Source organism: Zonotrichia albicollis, chromosome 3 (assembly GCF_047830755.1).
Source record: "Zonotrichia albicollis isolate bZonAlb1 chromosome 3, bZonAlb1.hap1, whole genome shotgun sequence".
In the NCBI taxonomy this organism is placed as follows: Eukaryota; Metazoa; Chordata; class Aves; order Passeriformes; family Passerellidae; genus Zonotrichia; species Zonotrichia albicollis.
This window is the reverse complement of record NC_133821.1, coordinates 46,665,550-46,683,844: the sequence shown is the minus strand read 5'-3', so window position 1 is coordinate 46,683,844 and position 18,295 is coordinate 46,665,550. Positions and strand designations below refer to the sequence as shown.

The window sequence follows — 18,295 nt, the reverse complement described above, 5'->3', positions numbered from 1 at the left end:
ACATGGGCTGTACTCATTCAGGGATTTTCAGTTATAGCCTGTAGGCAGTATCCCAGCATGGACAGCAGATACTGCAGAATCATCACCTTTCATACTTGTTTCCTCTTTTGCTGGTGGATGGTAGAAGAATTGTTGGTAAAGCTTAAAAGGTGAGCATGTTCTTTGGCAGAGCTGAGAACAGCAGATATCAAAACAGTCATACACAAATCAATGAAGTGCAACATGCAGGCCAGCTATTGCTGCATAAAAAGTTGACTAAATCTCAGTGTGAATGAAACCCAGTAAATTTACATATATAGGTAATTTCAAAGAGTTGCTACTTAAAAATGAAATTGTAAACTCAGAAGATTGTGTTTGGAAGACCCTTTAAAGATGATCTATGTAAAATCCTTTCATTGAGAAAGGAGGAGCTGCATTTAGGCATTACCTGAAAGGGTTTGTCCAGTGGGTTTCTGCAAACTTTCAGCATGCCTAATGAGTCTATTCTGCTATTTCAAGACTCCTATCAAAAAGGTTGGGTTTTTCCCAACACATAATTTAAATCTTTGCTGCAAATTTATATAATGTCATTTTATTTTCTCTGGGTAACTGTGGAGACAAGTTTATCACGGTCCTCTCTCAAATAACCTTTAGAGCAATCCATCTGAAGATTGCTGTCTAATCACCCTCCCCAAACCTGCTTGTGCCTGGGGTAAGCAAGAACAATCTTCTCTCATAGTCAATGCTTCAACATCTTGTAACCCAGACTCTCTCTCTCCTGTTTCTCCAGGTCTTTTATAACCAAACACAATGAGGCATTTGAGATCTTTTCTGGGAAAGAGAAGAAAACTGTTATTATCTCCTGTGAGATATGCATGATGCTGCTATTAGTACAGCTGAGATGAATTAACAACATGAAATTATTGCTTCATATTCTTCTTAGAATCAGCCTCAAACCCCAGCCTCCTTTTTGGACCAAGCTCTTATTTGCATGCTTGATTTTTCTTTCTCAAGTATGGCACCATGCAGTCATTTCTGAATGTCATCCTTGTTTGGGTTTTGCTCTTTGTGATCCCTCACAGTTAGCTTGAATTCTAGTCCTTGATGGTTCACAAACCTACAGCACGGTGTGCCACATTTCAGCCCACAATTCTCGGTCCTCCCAGCTGTTCACTGGAATGTTGATTATTTTGCTCAGGAAAGGCCCTTGCAGGAGCACATATAAAGATGGACACCAAATTCCTGAGGCATGCTCCTTCAAACTGTATTTCAAACCAGCTGAGCGCATTATATTTGTAGCAATGTCCATTAACTTTCTTTTGTGACTATCATGTGATGTTACTAAAAACCTTACTGAAGTCAAGAAATATCTGGATCTAATGCTTCCAACTTATCCACGGGGTAAGAGACTGTTCTTCAGATCCTCATGCTGATTACTTTCAGTCTTGCTGATGTCTTCTAAGTAATTTCAACCTGATTTTATCATTGCTTGTTCAAGACCTCTTGCTGGAATTGAGTGTAGAATCACTGGTTTGCTGTTTGCTAAGTCCTTGCCAAACAAGGCGCAATGTTTGATCTTCTGTCACCAGAATGAGCACTCTTGCTGCCTCCCTTCTTCGGTGGTGCCAGTGTTTCCCTCTTAAGTGACACTGAAAAGGGAAAATATCTACAGTACTATATTCTCAAGTTATGAACAGAATCTTAAAAATAAATAAATAAAAAATATTGTGTCTGATTGATCCCAGGTTTCAAGGTGAGGGGAGGAAACTGTGGCAGAAAAGACACACTTTCTGCCACACTTTGGTTATGGCAGAAAAGACAGTAAGGAGACATGTATCTTTACACAGCACATTATTCCCACTGTTAATCCTTGACTTCTAACAGCCTTTTTCTACCTGAAAATATCTCTCTTTCTCTCATTTTCTAGATCCATTTAATTTCTCTAAGAATGTCCTGTGAGCGACCCACTTCAAATGCTTTCTAGAAACCCAGCTAGAGAATATGAGTGATATCTGATTTGTTTGAACACTTGTTGCCTTCAGATAACTTTAGGAAGTTTGTGACATATGATTTCACTTTGCAGAAACTCTACAGCTTTTCATGTATATGCTGAATTTATACCTACTAGAGGCAATTTTCAGAACATTTCTGTTATTTTTCCTTGTATACATCATGTTTACTTACCTGGTTTTCCTACGAATTCTTCTTTTCGTTTTTCATCTGCAGTGAAACAACAGATTTTTGCATCTAACAGCACCATTTTAATGGCACACCATTTATTCACTGGTTTTAGCCCAAAGAGCTGAAATTCATCATTCAGTGTTATAAGACTTTTACAGTAGAGTAAAATGAGCACTTAAGTGCTCAAGCACTGACTTAATGTTTTCACAGACATCATTCTGCAGAGTGAGGCCAGATGGTGAAGTAGCAGAGATTAAGATGGCTCCAGTATTTTCAGCATTCTGTTAGAGTTAGTAAAACTAACCCAGGTGTTTACTAGTTCCCTTATGCAATTCATACTAGTTCATATGCAATTAGCATGATGGCTATTTACCTTGGGTATCACAGTCCATCCACAGGACATTAGGCTGATGAATGCCTCCTGCTGGAAATTGCCCTAGCCCCTCCTAGTAACCCAAAATTGTTCTCATTCTCTCTCCTTTGCTCTCCTCCCGCCTAGTACCCCACTAGAAATATGCCAGTATCTTTTCACCAAGCATGGAGACCTTCGGTAATCTTCCTGCAGGAAGCTCAGCTGAATCTGGTATCTGAACTCTAAATGTGTTTGCTAGTGCTTAAAAAAAGATGTGCAAGTGTTATATTCATGGCGCAATGGTTCAGGTCGTAGAAAAGATCTGCGGTAGAGAATGGGCGGGTAAGAGAAATGGAGCTGCAGCAAACAGTGTTTTCCTCCATTTAACACCTTTCATTCACCAGGAGGGGATTATGGAAAGGAACATAACTTCCTAGCTCAGGGATTTACCTTGCTTCTGCAGCAGCTCCTGAAAGCCAGCAGAGACAATGTGTTGAGGACCAGCACTCCAGAATTTCTCATTGTGTTACTGCATTATGGTAAAACCAGAGCCAGCATAGCGTGACTGACTCGCTAATCCCAAGGTGTAGCGTGCCAGGACAGTTGCCAAGTTTTCAGCCTACGTCTTTGTTGTCTTTCAGGCTGCAGATTGCCAAGATATGTGGTTTTGGCTGAGTGGAAGCACTTTTTGTTTCAGTATGTCAACATAGCAGGCTGGTAGATCAAAACATTCTATTACTGAGTTCCGACATGCATGGGATACTGGCAAAGAAAGTGGGTTTTTTATCACTTCAACAACCAGGCAGTACAAGATGTGTTCATCTATGAGTGTTTGCTTTTGATTCATTATAGGTTTAGGAACACTGGAATGGTGGCAACTTATATCTCAAATGTGAGGTCATGGGCAGAGGAGAAAGTTGTTCATTGAGGAAATGAGGATATTGACTGCAAGTCTTCAGGCCAGAAATCTGCAGGAATGTGATGTTTGCATATTCATTCACTATTCATTATCAAGTTGCTCCCAAGACTGAGTGGTCTCTATCTGTGTGCTGCAGAGAATTTCTGTTTTGGTTTTGCCTTCCTTGTCTGCCTGTTCTGGCACTGTCACCAAACATTCTTGTGTTTGCTCTGTATTAATGCTTTGTACTCTGCGTCCTCAGTGCCCTTGCTGTAGTACAGTTGTGTGGGTAGCCAGCCTTCAGCAGAAGCAAAGGGAGCCTTCACCATCTGCCAGTTCTGAAACTGCATCATGTTCAGCTTTATCTCCCAGGGAAGCTCCAGCTCACTTTCTTCTCTGGACCTCTAAAAGGCCTCATGTAGAGTGGCTACATTGGCTGGAAAATCAGTGCTCACCTTGGTCCTGGGAGTGAGTCTGGAAGACAGCCACTCCCCTGGCATAAGTTGAGGCTGCAATTCTTCAATGTTCACTTCTGAATATGCAGGATAATAAGAAGATTTAATGAACTCGAAAAATTCGGAGTCTGTCCCTTCCTTTAGGCAGCAAGAGACAATATCATCCATAAACATTTTGGTTTTAAACATTTTACTCTTTCTGATACTTCTGATTGTTTTGTTCAACCAGGATTTCCTCCTGAGTTTCACAGAAAGAAAAAATTTGCTTTTCTACTATGGTGGAAAAGTGTGTCTGACAGGAAAAAAAAATCATGTGAACTGCACTAAAATAAGAAGCAAAACCATAGAACTGATCATTTGAAGACTTGGGACAGTTTCTGGATATAAGAGTTTTAGAAAATAGATAAAAAGACTGCCTACAAAGTCTGGTGTGGCTTCACTCTAAAGCACCTCCCTGTTGGAGCTGACCACCCCCAGGCTACCCAGAATTGTGTAGAACATACAGCAAGGACATTCATGACCAGATTCACCCAGGTACAGTGGAATCTTGCTGCCCCCATGGCACTCACATGTACACTATCTTCTACTGAAGAAAATTTCCTAGCAAAGACTGGATTCCAAGATTCAATGTCTGATTAAAAGGGGAAAAATGTTTTTGGGTAAAGCAAGAATGTTTGTAAGAAATCAGAGGCAGACTTAACCCGTGGAGGGATTGACTCTGTTCCTGTTGCAGTTGCTGCCTAAAATACAGTGGTCCAGAAGTCAACAGCTGATTAACTCAAGGTCTGAAGGAATCACGAAGAGTTAGTGAGGAAATACCAATCCACAGGAGATTCTGGTAAAATGTGTTTCCTGGGGAATGAGTCACATGAAAAGCCTGTCTGGAATTCACCAGTGATATGGAAGAAATAGGATTCTGGCTTACTGAGGACACAATTGCAGATGGCACAAAAATCAGAGGAATAGGAATTAACAGAGGGGAAAAAAGCACACTCTGGCTCCTTTGTTGTGATTGGAGCAACCAAGTAGTGACAAAGCCTGGGTCAAGGAGTCTGTATCATTTCTGTGGGTGCTCAGAAGGCTGGTACCAAAAGGTGTCCATGTCAAGGGTGTATTTGGGGGCCACAGAATGCTGAGCATCCCATCACCAGGAGTATGGGATGGGAGAGGAGGGCAGAGCTATGACAGACCCCCTTGCCACCTGTGCCTGTCACTGGGCTGGGGCCAATTGCAAAGAGCTGGGAGAGAGCAATGATTTGGGTGAGGAGAGGCTGATGGACACAGTACATTTAACTAATTGCAGAGAAAGGGAAGAGGGAATTCAGTCAGAGTCTGAGTGTGTATGTGAAGGGGAGGATACCTGAAACTGTGGGCTCTTTAACAGATAAGGCAGGACAAGATATAGTTTCTCAAACTTGAAATCTGCCAGATTTAACACTGGGCACAATTAGCTGCTGAAAAGGGAGGAGTTGAGAAAGTCTCCAGCACGTGGAGTCCCCACACTAAAGCTGGAACAGACCATTGCTCAAGCACAGATGGGAATCCAAGATCTCAGCTGCTGAACAAGAGTTCAGAGGTCATGCTGTTCCAGAAAGCCAGCTGTACCATCACCTGCTCTCTGCAGCTCTTCTGTCTGGATTTGTGATGGGCATTTGAAACCAGGATCAAGTCTGTTGGTCACTAGTTGTTGGGACACTGTTTGCAGTCACAGCTGAAAGTTGTTATTGTCATCATGATAATTATCATCATTGTCCCTATTCCTGCTACCACTGTTATTTGTACTAATGTAGATCTGGATCACATCATACTGAGGGCAGGAGGGACACTGTAGCAATTAAATCAACTGTGATTCTTGACTCAAACAAAAGTTCTGTGCCTGTTAATTAACAAATGCATAATAGAAATTGCCTATCAATCTTCCCTGTCCCTGCCCCTCTTCTTTTTTTTTTCATTAAATCCTTATGGATCTTATGGATTACAACAGTTTACTATGAAAAAAAAAAAAAACCTCAAACCTATCTCAGAAAAGTAACTACTTTATTTGTCTGTTTACTGAATAGTGTGGAACCTAATCTCTACTGGCCAACTGGGTGTGTTTGGCTGTTCCTCAAACTAAAACAAGACTCGGAAGATTAAAGTGGAGCTTGGCTCAAGATCAGGTGAATCAGCACATTTATAATGCCACAAAATGGCCTGCAGGATGGCCTTCTCTTCTGTAATTACACAGGGATTTTATGTGTACAGGCAAAGGAAGTAATTTGATTTATCTGTTCTAATTAAATATATGATGTGAGGAAACAGCGATATGTCTGTTTAAAACATGCTTTAGGTTCTTTCGGTGAGAAAGTAAATGTGACTGTAAGTACTGTGCTTTAATGTGACTGTAACTTTCTCATTAATGCTCACACTCTTAAATGTCAGTTATATAAGAAACTGTAATGGCAGGTTTGGACTGGCATTTGGAATGAAATTTCATGCAAAGAACTGTACTCAGAATACATGCATTTCCAACTTTTTATATTACACGAGCTGATTTTCCAGTCCCTTGCAAGTCACTTGGGGTAAATCCTCGTATCCATGGAAATGAAATGAAATCCAGTTACTGCAGAACCAGGACCAATGAACATATTTGAGAAAATTAATTCCTGCGAACTGTAGTGGAAGCCAAGTGTGACCAACATGTGGCCATGTTTCCTTACGAGGAGTATTTGAACTCTGACATTCAGTATTTTTTTTCTTATCTATTGGTGAATGCCTGATCACAAGAGTCCTGCCTTTGGTTTCAAGAGCCAAGGTCAGCCCTGAACTCTAACAGTGTTAATCGCAAGTAAAGAAGAGGAAGATTGTGGTGAGTGAAAGGAAAGGATTCATGAAGTCAAATTTTCAAATACTGCTTAAAAATCTAACAAGAAAGTGAATCAGGTTCTCCCATTGTGCCTGTCTTATCTAGGCCCAAGAGAAGTTGAAGTATTGTTTGGGGAGTGTCAGTGTTTTAAGACCACTAAGGATGTGCTATCTTAACAAAACACTATGTGTTTTGCAGATCCTTTCACATATTTCTATGTGTGACTTTTTGAAAAGGACTAGGATTCCTAAAACCTGCTCAATCAGTGAAGAGGACAAGGAGTCTAGAGGGAAAAATGGTTTTATGCTCTAGGTGCCTGTTTGCTGCAAGCTGGAACTATTATTTAATTATGTGTCACTGGTTTGCAGTGGTGTGAGTTTTGCAGAATGACTTGACGTTCCAGCTGTTTAGGAATAGAGGAATTGTGCTGTAAACTGTAAATTGGACAACAGCTTTTTCTTTTCTTCTTCTTTTTTTTTTCTTTTTTCTTTTTTTTTTTATTTTTTTCCTTTTTTTACCCCTTTTTTCTCGGCTTTTTTTTCCCTCTGAGGATTAGAGCTAGGCTTTGAGGGAGGACATAGAATCTGAGCGAGTTTTGGTCCTGCTGACTGGTGTCGTGCCCAGGGAGACATACCTGGCTTCCCAGCTTGTCCTGGGAACTTAAAATGAACATAAAAGAGAAAGGGTATTACCTGTACGATCCAGGAAAGCTTGGGCAACATTAACCTGGAAAGCTACCAAGGGAAAATGATATTTCTGGAAGAAATTAATGACTTACTCAACTCCTTAAGTTGGTGGTGCTAATGAGTCAGAGAGCAGGGCATCTTGGTCATGTAGTTGAAAGCTTTCTGCTGACTGTGAGCAACGGGTTTGCCAGGGCAGAGCCCATCCAAAACTTGCCAGCAAGCCAGGAAAAGGGTGAGGCAAGTACATCTGCTTCTGACTTTCAGGAATGGGGTGCACAAGCTGCCAGGGTGAAATACCCATGAAGGTGTCTGCTGGCTGTGGATTTGCTCCCCAGTGCTGTTTGAGAGGAGCCCCAACTCCTCCCAGTGCCCTTTGTACCTCTGCTTCCCCAGGATAATGGTGAAGGCTCCCATCCTCAGTTTCACCCTGTACCCCAGGGAGGCTGACATACAGTTCATCCTCCACTGCCAAGAAACCTCCTGTTCTCTGGAAAGTGACTGCGACTGCCCTAGATTCCCTTGTCCAGGTTGTTGATAAAGGTATTAAACCAGACTGGGCCTAACACTGAGTCCTGGGGAGCACCACTTGTGACCTGCCACCAGCTGGATGTAACTCCATCCTCCATGGCTCTCTGGGCCCAGCCATCCAGGTGGTTTTTCACTCAGCAAAGAGTGCATCCATCCAGGCCATGAGCAACCAGTTTCTCCAGGAGAATGTTGTGGGACACAGTGTCAAACACTTTAGTAAAGTCCATGTTAATGCATCCACAGCCTTTCCCTCACCCACTAGGTGGGTCACCCTGGAATAAAAAGAGACCAAGTGGTCAAGAAGGACTTGCCTTTCTTAAATCCATTCTGTCTGGGCTTGATCCCCTGGTTGTCCTGTACATGCACTCAAGTTGTTCTGCTCCAAAACCCTTCCAGGCACTGACATCAGACTGACAGACAGACTTGTAGTTCCCCAGACCCTCCTTATGACCCTTCTTGTTGATGGGCATCACATTTGCTAAATTTGAGTCCACTGGGACCTCACTGGTAAGATAAAACTGCTGGTAGATGATGGAAAGTGGCTTGGTGAACAACTCTGCCAGCTTCCTAAGTACCCTTGGGGGAATCCCATCTGACCTTGTAGACTTTTTCATTTGTGAATGATTCAGCAGGTCACTGACCATTTCCTCTTGAGTAATGGGGGCTTTTTTTCTGCTCCCCATCACTGTTTTCCTGTTCAAGGGGCTGGGTACCCTTTGGACAACTGGGTAGTCCTCACTATTAGCAACTGAGGCAAAGAAGGCATTAAGTACCTCAAATCTCTTCTCATCCTTTGTAACTGTGTTTTCCCCCTCATCCAGCAAAGGATGGAGATTCTCTTTAGCCCTCCTTTTGTTGCTGGTGTATTTAAACATGTTTTATTGTCTTTTATAGCAGTAGCCAGATTAAATTCTAGTTCATCTTTGGTCCTTCTTATTTTCTTCTTTCATAATCTGCTAATATCCTGTAGTCCTCCTGAGTTGTCTGCCCCTTCTTCTACAAGGCACAAATTGTCTGTTTTTCCCGAGTTCTAGCCAAATCTGGAGTCCTGTTCTGACTGCTGACGTGGTTTTAACCTCAACACTTTCCTTAACCCCTACATCACTCTGCTCCCACATGAGAAACATGCCATTTTTTGCTTCAAAATTTGCTGCCTCATGTTGGAACCCAGGACATCCCTCTGGCTGTCCAGAACGGCCAAGACCCCTGCCAGGGGGCTCAGAAGCCCTGGCACGGAGCCCAAAACAGCTGTGGTTTTGATTATGACCCGTGGAGCAAGTTATCAACCTTGTATGAAGATCAGCAAGCCACAACAGTTTAAGTAGAATAATAGTGGAGTTATCACAAGGTGAAAAAGTAGATTTTGAGGTTTTCTAGAATGGAGGTTCAGGGGGCAAGATGGAGGGATCTGGGCGTGTCCAGCCTTTCTCCTTCTTCTTCTTGGCCTCCATCTTCTGCTGTGATGTTGGCACTTCTAGATTGGTTTAGAGTACAAGCTCACTGTCTAACATAGGTGATAGGTATTGGGAAGTAATTGTAAACATTGTATATGTTGTTTTTGGTATAAAGACATAACACCACCCTGGGGGCAGGCAGTGTGCCTGGAACTGTCCTGCTAGATGAACCTCAGCAGGGCAAGAAAAAATCTTTTATAGATAAGACACAATATACAACCTTGAGACGAAGAACTGAAGAGGTCTGACTCATTCTTCAAGAGCTCCGGCTGAGAAAAGAGACTTTTAACGTTTCTCAAGGTCACAGTGACCAGCTAAAGATCCTGAGAGCTTCACACAATGACACAAAAGGTGAGCTGTCTCTGTCAGCTGGATGCCTACCTTTTAACTAGAGGGAGCCAGAAGATGTGGCAGGAGGTGGCCTGCCAGGACATAAAAGGTGTGTAAGAAGAAAGGCACCAGGTGCCATCAGATAAGGAGGTGTTTTAGCCCCACTGTGAGATAATCCCTGAGGTGCTGCAATGTGAGGTGCAGGCCATGGAACACCTTGCAAAAGAGCAATGCGAGAGATTTCAGAGATCCTCTGTGTATTGAGCAGAACCTGTTGGAAGCACAGATTTTTCTCACATCTTCATGCTGGTGATACAGAGACCAGGGCACTGTTTTGTATGTCAGCTCTGAAATCCAAATGTGGAAAATTGCTTTCTCATTCTCTCAGCACAGGACACAGGGATTGCCCCCACAGCCAAGTGAGAATCAGCTGTAATGGAAAGGCTGCTGGAGACTTTAGTTCAGGAGGCTCCCTTGTTTCCTCCCCGCCCCACTCTCTGCTGTGTTCACTGACGCCAGCAAGGTCCTACTCAATCTGCCCCAACAGCTGATCTGGATCAGCCACTTTCTTTCCTGGGCGTCCCTCAGACACTGTGGTGTTCCCTCCCCAGTGTCTGTGGCTGTGTGACCCAAACTGGGCACAGCTCAATGGGCACTCATGTATGCTGCTATGAGCAGTGCCTGCTCCTGGCTATTGGCTGCTTCCTCCTTTCTCCTCCAGCCTCTCTGGACCTCTCTTGCTAGGTCTGCAAAACATCCCGTTCAATCACTTTCAGCTAGTTTTGACCTACCTTGCCATATATATACTCAAATCTGCTCACTTACAGCTTCTGGTAAGACTCACATGACATACCAAACACCCTCCTGAAATCTTCACTTGTACAAAACCTCTTCACACCATCCAGTATAATCCTATTGCCCAGGTTACTGCTCCATTGCCAGCCTCTGCTGACAGGGATAAAACATATGGGCTGCTTCATTAGCTCACTGTGTGCACACAGACAATGTGCTAGGGAGACTCACAGCATTGCTGCTACTGCTGCAGCCTCCTGCTTTTAATTACAGTTCCTAAATCCAAACCACTCCTTCCTGCTACACTTCTTCTTGCAACTAACACATGTGATATCTGACAGAAGGCCTTCTCATATCACCTGCAGGCTGCAGGTTGGCCATACCTATGGTTTTAGTTTTTCTCTGTCTTGCAGTGCTTCCTTTTTTTACTTCCATCAATTTAAGCAGAAGATGTAGGAAATCTTAAAATGTGGCAGATCAGGGTTTGTCATCCTCAGGAGCTTTGGTCAGTTCAGCTTGACCTCTGTTGTAGTCTTGGGGGCATGAACACAGTGTTTGAGCATGGCTGGGGGCAAAACGGTATTCACAAACCTGGAATTTTCATTGCTCCACAAGACCCATAGGGAAGGATAAAGTGAGTAAAATTACAGGTACACATTTTATCCCCAAATGTATCATATTGAACAATGACACTGTGAACTGCATGATCATTCATCAGTGATCAGAAAAAAACAGTCCATCACTACTGTTCCCTACCAGGGACTGTGGGGCTCGTGAATCCTTTGAAGAGTTCTCCTACCCCTAATTTTAAGTTTCAACCAGTGGCATGGTCCATTTGTGAAAAGAAGGCCTTGAAGAAAAAGACCATTGTGAACACCCAGTGATCTTACAAAGTGCTTTAAGAAAACCCAGCTCTGATGTGGGAATCCATAAAAAAAAATTGTTTTTAATTATGGAATCTGTCCATATATATAGGTTATGTCTATCTATACATGTATACAGAGAGAGATATGGATACATCCACACCTTGCACAGTTTAATCTTGCAGTTTTCTTGTTCAGCTAAGGTTCTGTTTCAGAAATTTTCCACCTCCTGCTTAGCCCTCCTCCTTTATTATATAATAATAAGCATTTGTTGCTGCCTGATGGCATCTAGTTCAAATACCCAGCAAGATCAAACTCAGGAGAAAATAAATGGGAGCCACAAGGCCCTCTATAAAATAGCCTACACCTTTCATGGACTGGAATGGATGTTTGTCAGTAATGAGGCACCGTAATTAAATTAAATAAGCCTTGGCACTACCTCTGCCATATCTGCCTGTACAATGCTCCCCTAAGCAGTAAAACTCCCACGGGAAATTAAATACACTGTATGTGCATTAGCCAGTCTTATTGTTTGGGTGTTCCTGCAGCTAAGAAACCCTCACTACTGTCTCCTAAACAAAGGGAGGGAAGGTTTTGAGCTTCTCTGGAATTTGGGTGCAGTTCAAGAGCAGACACCAGCTGGGTCACTCTGACATGCCTGTCCTGGGGTGCAGGTGATCATGACAGGCATAGAGGTGGAGGAGACACCTTGGCTCTTCTCCTTCATTGGCTCCCCTGCTGTGGGCTCTTTCCCCTGCAGCACATCTAAGCATGGGTATAATGTGAATGAAACAATAGTAATAATAGTAATGATCATCATCATCAAAACACTGAAAAATCATGCTGCCTTCCTGGGATGAAAAGGTGCAAACACAAGTTGTCTTTTCTCAGGAGATTACTTAGTCTAACTCCTCAAGTGGCCATGGTGGTCCTTCATTATCCATTGAAGTGGTGGTGAGCTTTCCTGTTATTGGGAAAGTCATGAGATCCTGATGAGAGCAAAGAGCATTCTGATGATAATGCTGTCACAGCAACTTCTCTCTTTGTCAAAATAGGTGTTTTGGGGGAACTCAGTGTTTCTCAAGGATTTTTTTCTTATTAAAGACTCCTCTGACCCTACAAAAATGTGATGGGGGTGAAAGAGAGGAACTATTTTGTCAGCATGTTTTTACTTAAAAGCACTACCACTTTCCATATCCTTCTGAATTATCTGCAATCATACTCTAGGAATTACTCACTTGTTTTTGTTGTCTTAATGTAGTTTTTCTAAAATTATGTGCTTATTAGACTGGAGAAAGAAGACTAGAAATGTGTGAATTAATGGTTTCTAAATTCCCTCCCTAGACAGGAAAAATGAAAGCACAGTTGCCTTCAGAATGAATGCAAAGTGTTGGTTTGACATCTCTTACTTTTTAAAAATAATTTAGTCAAACTCAGCTTCAGAGTTTTCTTCGGAAACCAAATATTCCAAACTGTCTCCCAGACATAATCAGTTTTCTCAAATCTTTTCCAAACTGTTAAACTTGAGATTGCATTTTTTAATAAACAAGGAGTTAAAAAAATTTGCTTGTATCTAAAAGTGATGTAACACTTAAATTATTTCCAAGACGAAAACTATCAAACTGTTTTCTGCTATTAAATATGATGGTAAGGGTGACAACATAGCACTGTACTCCAGTGTAATTAAGTTCTTCCATTTTCCCATGAAACTTAGCAGCTTCAAAGTGTATTCTCAGAAAATGCTAACTTGTTCAAGCCATGTAAATTGCTCCAGAGTGTAATAGCTTCTGCATTACCCTCATTTTCATGTAATTAGCTTTTTTGGAAATTTTTGGTGGATTTTTAAAAGCAAAACAAAAAAGAAATCAAGAGAAATAACTGGGAATAGGTAGTTCAGTAATGAGAATCTCAATTAGAATATAAGACAAATAAAAAAAATAAGAATAATAGCAAAGGAATTAAGAGCCTTTCATATGAAAGAAAAGTAGAGATGACTATATTGCTTGGGGTTTGAAGAGAAGGTGTATGCAAGGCAAAACACTACAGATACATGCAGACAAGTATGGTTTAGACATCAGTTCAGCATCTTTTCCTAAAAGAATAATGACACTAAGGTATTTTAAAATTTCATTTGATCACTACTTTGGCAGAGCACATGTACAGGAAAGACTAAAATAAATGTCAATTTGGTAGAGAATGCTAAGAATAGAATTGATAGACAGAATTAGTAAAATACAAAATCAAATCAGGTACTTACCTAAGTAAATATTCCAGAGAGCTGAAATAGTCCATCTGTGTGCAGGGGGTCTGTGTTCTCTCTCCTCACTGCGTTCACAACTGAGCGCTCCACAGTGGCGCGAGCTGCTGAGCGTGCCTCCTTCCTTGTCCCCTGCAACACCTGGTGCTGACAGCTGTCCGGAAAGGGGAGTGGACTCCCTACACTGCTCTTCTCATCTGCAGTGGTCAGCCCTGCAGCACCATTGCAGAAGTCAGAAAACACCCAAATATCAGTTGTGTAGAAAGAAAGAAAGAGGGCAAGAGATGGAGAAAGAGAGAAAAGAGGAAAGAGAGGAAATGTGGGAGAGATAGATGTTAAAATAGAGAGAAGGAGAGAGAGAAATAGAGAAAGGGGGAGAGAGAGACAAAAAGAGAGAAAGAGGGAAGGAAGGAAGGAAGGAAGGAAGGAAGGAAGGAAGGAAGGAAGGAAGGAAGGAAGGAAGGAAAGGAAGGAAAGGAAGGAAAGGAAGGAAAGGAAGGAAAGGAAGGAAAGGAAGGAAAGGAAGGAAAGGAAGGAAAGGAAGGAAAGGAAGGAAAGGAAGGAAAGGAAGGAAAGGAAGGAAAGGAAGGAAAGGAAGGAAAGGAAGGAAAGGAAGGAAAGGAAGGAAAGGAAGGAAAGGAAGGAAAGGAAAGAAAGGAAGGAAAGGAAGGAAAGGAAGGAAAGGAAGGAAAGGAAGGAAAAAGGAAGGAAAGGAAGGAAAGGAAGGAAAGGAAGGAAAGGAAGGAAAGGAAGGAAAAAGGAAGGAAAAAGGAAGGAAAAAGGAAGGAAAGGAAGGAAGGAAAGGAAGGAAAGGAAGGAAAGGAAGGAAAGGAAGGAAAGGAAGGAGAGAGAAAAGGAGAAAGAGAGAAGAAGAACCAGAAGAGACATCCCTGCCATGGAAGCTTGGTCAGATGCTCAGCTGATGTACACCAGCAGAGCTTCTTCCCTGTCTTATGTGGGCCTACTCCAGCTGACACCATCTTGGATCTTATCTGTGACATTTACACTTCCTAATCAAGTCAAAGTTTAATACTGCAGGGAAGAAGGAATGGTAAATGCAGCTTTCAGTTACTTTGGAGGAATTGGGAGTGCTGTAAAACTACAGGACTCTTGGGACAGAACAGTTGGGCCAGGCTCCTCATGGTGTGGAGTGAGTGACATAGGAAGAGGTGAGCTCTGTTCAGCCTGGTGAGAGCTGAGTGATATCTATTAGGAGCTACTAATTAATATAGTCAGCTAACTAATATGCACTCTTGATGGTTTTCAGAAAAAACGTTTTGGGCTTTGTCACCAATGGAATGAGTTGTTTCTTCCTAGACTGAAGCCCAGCAGCAAATGAAAACATGCAATGTGGACACTTAGGTGATCTGAGCCCCAAAATAAAATAGGAGCTGCTTCACCTGTGGCCTGGGCTATGGATAGGTGATACTGCTAGGCCCTGGCAGTGGTGCTGGTGAAGTCTCTGGACACACTAATTCTGCTAAATGAATCTCTTCAGTTGTTCATTTGTGCACCTTCCTTCACTGCAATTACCTATATTCAATATTGCTGTAGGATTTTTGTCCTATCTACTGGGTTCTTAAAATAGTGAATAGTGTCTTGGCTTCAATGCCAATGGGTCATATAAAGGAGCGTATGGAGTTGTTGAAAAAGGGGAAATCCCAAATACAGGCAAAATAATTTGAGATTCATTTGAGGTTGAACAGGCAAGGGCAAAAATATTGTTAATCATATCAGATGATAATTTTCTTTAAAAACAGATTAGGTTTTCATGACCCATGGCATTAATTTTAAATAGATATCCTTATTAAGAGGATTTCTCTTTATTTGTGGGTAGATGTGTTCAGCTGAGTTTGGAGACACATTACCAACATGCCATGAGAAAATAAGTAACTTACTTAAAAATCTCAAAATATGAGATTTCCTTGCATCTGGGATAAAGAAATTATTTTTCTCTTTTAGCAGAAGGATGTACCCAACAGAATAAGGTATCCTATCACCATTAGGGCAGTTCATCACTTTGAACTATTCTTTTATAAATCAGTGAAATTTTCCTTTTGCAATTTAGAAAGTTTATTTAGAACCCTTGCTCCTTTGGGTAGAAACTATATCTCCTTAGTGTCACCTATAATTTAATGTGCACATATCTGCATTTTTTTTTCCAGTGTGTAAAATGGAAATGCCTGTCAGCTGTTGAAAACAATTGTCTTTGTTGCTATGCTGTCATGGCACACTGGTTTCATTTAATATTTTATCCAGTGCTTTTCATACACATTGTAGCTCTTTTATTTGTTACTCACTGAAGCTCATCCTGATTATAATAACAGCACATTAAACTCCTGTCCAGCTATGGTTTCACAGTGCAAGGGGCAGCTCTCAGTGCAAACCTAGGCCCTCTTGATCCTCAGTCCCAAGTTGATGATTTGTGGAGTTCTGCTTTTGGTTTTTCCATGGGAATCTGGCTGTCTAAATCCTCTTCCAGATCTGGGGGTCCCTAGCATAGGGAACATTTTACCTTCAAAATTATTCTGTGTAATTTAAATTTAGTCATATAATCTGAAGACACTTTTTATTCAGTTTTAAGAGTTATATACACCAGTTGGAGGTAGTGATAAACTCAATTAACTAGGCTGCTATAAACCTTATTTAAATCAAATTAAGTGCATTTCTGCAGCAGTTAGCATCTATTTCATTAACTGTCATTAAAAACTGCTTGGGAGTTAAATTGGTGTGACTTTGAATATAGATAAAGCCAGGGGAAGACAGAACTGGCAGCTGAGCCTGAACCAGACTGGAAAGTCTGGAGTTCTTCTTTGTACCAGAACACCAGGGCTTTGTTTCTTTTAATTAAAACTTGTATCCCACAGAATGTAATGGATGTTGTTTAGAAAAGCTGCCCACTTGTTTCTGATAATTGGATTTTTCTAGCCCAGATAAATATCCTACTATGCCATTTCACTGAGTCCAAGAGGATTCCTCCAAATAATTAAAAAATGAGCGCTGAAGACTCTAACCACCTCATTAAGATAAACTTACAACAACATCTTGGGTTCAAATAAGGAGTTCTTTTCTTTTTTTTTCTGGAGAGAGGCCACAGTTTGTTTAGCTTGGCAGCAGCAACAAACTGATTTTCATGTATGCAAAAAAGCCATTACTGCTGAATCACTGTCTCTCAAGTAACACGGAATTGGACTAGCATGCTTTTACAGGGGTCTGCAGAAACTAACTGAGGTGTTTACAGCAAACATGTAATGAAAAATAAAATGTAGGTGAAAGTGTAAATATTTCGACAGAACTTCTGGCATGTAGTCTCACACCAAACAGAGGCTGACAAACACACTGCTGCCAATGCTTGATGCTAGAAATTATAGTTACTCTGTTTATTCACCAAAATTATGTTACAATTGCATTGTTTATGCTCAATATATTAAGTAAAAATATATGTAGTAACACTAAGATAAATGATGGCTTGTTATATCAGCTGATCAGCTGATATTAGAATGACAGTTTTAATTCACAAGCCATGTTTTGTTAGTCTGTATTTCTTCCTGAAGAAAAGATACAGAAAATTTCTGATTCAATTTAGCCATAAAAGATATATAACTTAGGAAAGCTGGCTAGAGAATCTAGGGAGAAGTTGTTGAAAAAACTTCAGTGGAAAAGTAATTGCAGACTCTGGAGAAAAATGAGAGGGTTAAAAAGGTTGAAGTGAATGTTTTAAAAATAAATTGAAACTACCAAAGCTGTAACAATGAAAAGTCAGGGAGTCATCTGCATTTGGTGGCCAAGAAGGCCAATGGAATCCTGGGGTGCATTAGGAAGGGCAGTGCCAGCAGCTCAAGGGAGCTGATCCTGCCCCTCTGCCCAGCCCTGCTGAGGCACATCTGCAGTGCTGAGTCCAGTCCTGGCCCCTCAGGACAGGAGAGACATGGAGCCCCTGGAGTGGCTCCAGTGAGGGTAACAAAGATGATTGAGGCTCTGGAGCATCTCTCTAATGAGGAAAGGCTGAGGGAGCTGGGCCTGTTCAGCCTGGAGAGAGGCCCTGAGAGGGGACCTCATCAATGGCTGTGAGCACTGAAGGGAGGTGCCAGGAGGATGGAGCCAGGCTCTGCTCCGTGGTGCCAAGCAGTAGCACAGGAGGCAATGGGCAGGAACTGATGCACAGGAAGCTCCACCTGAACATGAGGAAGAACTTCTTTACTGGGCAGGTAACTGAGCACTGGAACAGACTGACCAGAGAGGTTGTAAAGTCCCACTGACTGGAGACATTTCAGAATTGTCTGGATGAAATTGTGCCATGTGCTCTGGGGTGCCCCTGTTTGAGCAGGGGATGAAATTGTGCCATGTGCTCTGGGGTGCCCCTGTTTGAGCAGGGAGGGTGGACCAGATGAGCCACTCTGGTTCCTTCTAACCTGTCCCATTCTGAAACCCATGTGTGCTTGTGTTTATCACATAGGAGGCTCACTGAGAATCTGCTTAAAACAGGTACAAACATAAGTTTAAATCTGAGAGCAGATGGATAGTGCTTGCACCTGTTGAAATCTTAGTAGTCTCACAGGGGCTTCCTTTGCTTTGTGAGAGCTTGTTTTCAGCTGGTACTTGTGCAGTGCATTGCTTTACTGAGAAATTCTTCCCAGTGAAAAGTTCCCATCAGAGGTTCTTAAGTCCAGTAATA

The 18,295-nt window shown here is 41.9% G+C and overlaps 1 long non-coding RNA gene across 1 annotated transcript in view; it reads left to right on the top strand.

Moving 5' to 3' along the window:
- The window catches only part of LOC113459214 (uncharacterized), a 31,646-nt gene extending 25,859 nt beyond the window's left edge, over positions 1-5,787 (top strand). The window contains exon 6 of the long non-coding RNA XR_003380257.2: positions 3,365-5,787. This is a non-coding gene — a long non-coding RNA (uncharacterized LOC113459214). The remainder of the gene's footprint in view (positions 1-3,364) is intronic.
- Positions 5,788-18,295: the final 12,508 nt, after the last annotated feature.